The sequence below is a fragment of the Arachis duranensis genome, chromosome 1, assembly GCF_000817695.3.
Source record: "Arachis duranensis cultivar V14167 chromosome 1, aradu.V14167.gnm2.J7QH, whole genome shotgun sequence".
NCBI lineage: Eukaryota > Viridiplantae > Streptophyta > Magnoliopsida > Fabales > Fabaceae > Arachis > Arachis duranensis.
This window is the reverse complement of record NC_029772.3, coordinates 35,130,852-35,136,016: the sequence shown is the minus strand read 5'-3', so window position 1 is coordinate 35,136,016 and position 5,165 is coordinate 35,130,852. Positions and strand designations below refer to the sequence as shown.

At 41.2% G+C, this 5,165-nt stretch overlaps 1 non-coding gene across 1 annotated transcript; it reads right to left on the bottom strand.

The window, feature by feature from the left end:
* Positions 1 to 2,350: 2,350 nt before the first annotated feature.
* LOC127742862 (small nucleolar RNA R71) lies at positions 2,351 to 2,458 on the bottom strand. The gene has a single exon (XR_008004231.1). It is a non-coding gene; the product is annotated as a small nucleolar RNA R71 (small nucleolar RNA).
* Between the last annotated feature and the right edge of the window lie 2,707 nt (positions 2,459 to 5,165).

Here is a 5,165-nt window from a genome sequence, read left to right as displayed (position 1 = left end):
AAACTCACAATAGAGTGAGGTCGAATCCCGCAGGGATTGATTGGTCAAGAAACTTTAGTTGGAAGAGTATGCTAGCTGAGCTAAACAGAGTGCGGTTTGAGAATTGCAGAAAATTAAATAACGGAAAAGTAAATAGCAGAAATTAAAGTGCAGAATCTTAAATGGGAATTTGGGGTAATGAGCATGAAAATAAATGACAGAAAATAAAGAGAATGGGGAAGATCAGAAATGGGGAATTCATTGGGCTCATGAGATGTTGTATTCTCCAGATCAAGTTCATTTTCATCTCTTCCTCAATTAATGCATCTATTGATCTCCTTGGCAATCTTAGGTGATTAGATTCCAATTCCTTGGTAATCCAATCTCTCTAAGCTTGAACAATTGCCCAATTCCTTGATTTAATTGCTCATGGGAAGAGATGAAGTATGGTCACTGATTATACCACATGTATTTCCAAATCAAAGTGTTGGGAGGATTACATGTCACTATATCCGCCCAGACCCCAATTTGGTCCAACATGAGAAAGCATTTCTACCATGATCTCCTCATCCCTTTTCCAAGGCTCAAAGGAGATCCAATTATGGAGAGTTTCTTTTCCAATACAATTAACCAATTGAATTAAGATCGAAAGCTTTCTAGTAAATCAAAAGAGAAGAAAGAAGAAGAGAATGAAAACTATAATTGATCCATCAAATTACAACAGAGCTCCCTAACCCAATGAAAGGGGTTTAGTTGTTCATAGCTCTAGAAATGGAAAATGGCAGAAAAGAATACATCCAAGCAAAAAGTGCAGAAAAGTAAATATACAGAGAGTAGTTCTCCAAAGTGCCCAGCTTCTCTATAGTTCAAAACTACTCCTATATATACTACTCCTCTTGATCTTCTAGTGAGTTCTTCAAGTCTTGGATGTGGGCTTTGGATCTTAAGTTGAAGCAGTTCCAATCTTTTGTGGGCCCAACTTGTAGAGAAGTATGAATTAGGCATGGGCGTTAGTGAAGTTAACGTTAAGTGACATTGTGGATTCGAGAACGTTAGTGGCAATCACAATTTTCACTAACGTTCCAACCCCATATAGCCTATGTTAACTCCAACGTTAGTGGCAATAACGTGACTACTAACGTTGCCTTGTAAATCTTCGCTAGCGTTATTGGGACTCACCTTTCCCAATAACGTTGGCTTATAACCCTTCGCAAGCGTTATTGGGACTCACCTTTCCCATTAACGTTGCCTTATGCCCTTTGTCCCTACGTTAGAGTTCACGTTAGTGTAACTAACGTGGCTCTTAACGTGGCTATGACTCACCTTCGAGAGCGTTAGTCTCACTTACTTTTGTCACTAACGTTCAAAGTGCCCCTACTCTCCATGTTAGAGCTCACATTAACTAAGTTAACGTGGCCACTAACGTGGTAGTAATGCCATCTTCCAACGTTAGTGACAAAGGTGAGTGTCACTAACGTTGGCTCATCAATCTCAGCTCTACGTTAACTTTCACGTTAGTGGTCTTAATGTGACCACTAACGTGGGCAATGCTAGTTAATCCAACGTTAGTGACAAAGGTGAGTGTCACTAACGTTGGCATCGTTCCTCTCTTCCACGTTAGAGTTCACGTTAACTAACTTAACGTGACTCTTAACGTGGATCATTGCCAAATCTTGGAACGTTAGTGGTGTTCACGTTTACCACTACGTTGGAGCTTTCTTTTGTCTCCACGTTAACTACCACGTTAACTTAGTTAACGTGGCAATTAACGTGTGCTTATGATGGCTTCGTGGGCGTTATTGGTGATCACTTTTCTCCTTAACGTTGCAAGCTATTTACCATTCCACGTTAGTGGTCACGTTAACTAGATTAACGTGAGTACTAACGTGGTTCTTCCTTGCTTCCTTTGTCCTGAAATCAAGCAAATAAAGTGCATCAAAGCTCTAGTCAAAGTCATGAGATTATGCATCATCAATTTATCATTCAATTCTAGCAAAATCCTCATGAAATCATGTGAAATTCACAATAGTTTCTTGAATCAAGGTGTAAGTGTATTTTCATCCAAAACTTGCCTTATTCACTAAGAAAATGCATGAAACTACCTTAAAACAGTAAAGAAAAAGTCAGTGAAACTGGCCTAGATGCCCTGGCATCAGATCTCTATCAGTTTTTAACTGAGTTCTTGCAGATCTGTGAGACTGTTAAGACTAATGGAGTAGATCCTGAAGTCTACAGGCTCATGCTTTTCCCTTTTGCTGAAAGAGACAGAGATAGAACATGGTTGGACTCACAACCTAAAGATAGCCTGGACTCCTGGGATAAGCTGGTCACGGTCTTCTTGGCTAAGTTCTTTCCTCCTCAAAAGCTGAGCAAGCTTAGAGTGGATGTTCAAACCTTCAAACAAAAAGATGGTGAATCCCTCTATGAAGCTTGGGAAAGATACAAGCAGATGACCAAAAGGTGTCCTTCTGACATGCTTTTAGAGTGGACCATTTTGGATATATTCTATTATGGTCTATCTGAGTTCTCTAAGATGTCACTAGACCATTCTGCAGGTGGATCCATTCACCTAAAGAAAACGCCTGCAGAAGCTCAAGAACTCATTGACATGGTTGCAAATAACTAATTCATGTACACTTCTAAGAGGAATTCTGTGAGTAATGGGATGCCTCAGAGGAAGGGAGTTCTTGAAATTGATGCTCTGAATGCCATATTGGCTCGGAACAAAATGTTGACTCAGCAAGTCAACATGATTTCTCAAAGTCTGAATGGATGGCAAAATGCATCCAACAGTACTAAAGAGGCATCTTCTGAAAAAGAAGCTTATGATCCTGAGAACCCTGCAATGGCAGCGGTGAATTACATGGGTGAACCCTATGGGAACACCTATAACTCCTCATGGAGAAATCATCCAAATTTCTCATGGAAGGATTAACAAAAGCCCCAACAAGGCTTTAATAATGGTGGAAGAAACAGGCTTAGCAATAACAAGCCTTTTCCATCATCTTCTCAGCAACAGACAGAGCATTCTGAGCAGAGCTCCTCTAGCTTAGCAAATATAGTCTCTGATCTGTTTAAGGACACTTTAAGTTTCATGAGTAAAACAAGGTCATCCATCAGAAATTTGGAGGCACAAGTGGGCCAACTGAGTAAGAAAATCACTAAAACTCCTCCTAGTACTCTCCCAAGCAATACTGAAGAGAATTCGAAAAGAGAGTGCAAGGCCATTGATATTGTCTACATGGCCGAATCCAAGGAGGAAGGGGAGGACGTGAATCCCAATGAGGAAGATCTTATGGGACATCCCGCAGACAAAAAGGAGTTCCCTATTGAGAACCTAAAGGAATCTGAGGCTCATATAAAGACCATAGAGATTCCTTTAAACCTCCTTCTGCCATTCATGAGCTCTGAGAACTATTCTTCCTCTGAAGAGGATGAAGATATAACTGGAGAGCAAGTTGCTCAATATCTAGGAGCTATCATGAAGCTGAATGCCAAGTTGTTTGGTAATGAGACTTGGGAAGATGCACCTCCCTTGCTCATTAGTGAACTAGATACATGGGTTCAGCAAACTTTACCTCAAAAGAAACAAGATCATAGTAAATTCTTAATACCCTGTACCATAGACACCATGACCTTTTAGAATGCTCTGTGTGACCTGGGATTAGGTATAAATCTTATGCCACTCTCTGTAATGGAGAAGCTGGGGATCTTTGAGGTACAGGCTGCCATATTCTCATTAGAGATGGCAGACAAGTCAATAAGACAAGCTTATGGATTGGTAGAGGACGTGTTAGTAAAGGTTAAAGGCCTTTACATCCCTGCTGATTTCATAATCTTAGACACTAGGAATGATAAGGATGAATCCATCATCCTTGGAAGACCCTTCCTAGCCATAGCAGGAGTTGTGATTGATGTTGACAGAGGAGCTAGTCCTTCAATTGAATGGGGGCTACCTGGTGTTTAAAGCTCAAGGATCTTCCTCTGCAACCATGGAGAGGAAGCATGAAAAGTTTCTCTCAATACAGAGTCAAACAGAGCCCCCACAATCAAACTCTAAGTTTGGTGTTGGGAGGTCCCAACGATGCCCTGAGGATTTGTGAGGCTCCATGAGAGCTCACTGTCAAGCTATTGACATTAAAGAAGCACTTATTGGGAGGCAACCCAATTTTTATTTATCTATATTTTTATTGTTCTTTTATGTTTTATTAGGTTCATGATCATGCGGATTCACAAAATAATTACTAAAATTAAAAACAAATTCAAAAAGCAGCAGAAGAAACAGCACACCCTGGAGGAAGAGCTTACTGGCATTTAAACGCCAGTAAGGAGCATCTGGCTGGCGTTCAATGCCAGAACAGAGTATGAATCTGGCATTGAACGCCAGAAACAAGCAGTAGTCTGACGTTTAAACACCAAGATTACACCCTGAGGAGAGCTGGCGTTAAACGGCAGAAATAAGCATGGAACTGGCGTTTAACGCCAGAAACATGCTGCAGATTGGCGTTGAATGCCCAAAACAAGCATAGAGCTGGCGCTGAACGCCAGAAACAAGCATCAATCTGGTGTTGAATGCCAGGATTGCGTGCAGAGGGCATTTTACACGCCTCATTAGTGTAGGGATGATAAATCCTTGACATCTCAGGATCTGTGGACCCCACAGGATCATCTCAGGATCTGTGGATCCCACAGGATCCCTACCTACCTCAACTCACCTTCTCTCTTCTTTACAAAATCCAATAACACTCTTCCCCAAAAACCCTTCACCAATCACCTCAATCTCTCTTTCCCATCACCTCTTCACCACTCACATCCATCTACTCTTCCCCATAAACCCCACCTACCTTCAAATTCAAAATCCTTTTTTCCCACCCAAACCCACCCTAATAACCGAACCTACTACCCTCTCCCTCCACTATATAAACCCCTCTATCCTTCTTCATTTTCACACAACATAACCCTCTCTTCTCCCCCTTGGCCAAATACACATCCCTCTCCCTCTCCTTCATATCTTCTTCTTCTTCTTCTATTCTTTCTTTTCTTTGCTCGAGGGTGAGTAACATTCTAAGTTTGGTGTGGTAAAAGCATAGCTTTTTGTTTTTTCATAACCATCTATGGCACCTAAGGCCAGAGAAACCTCTAGAAAAAGGAAACAGAAGACAAAAGCTTCCACCTCTGAATCATGG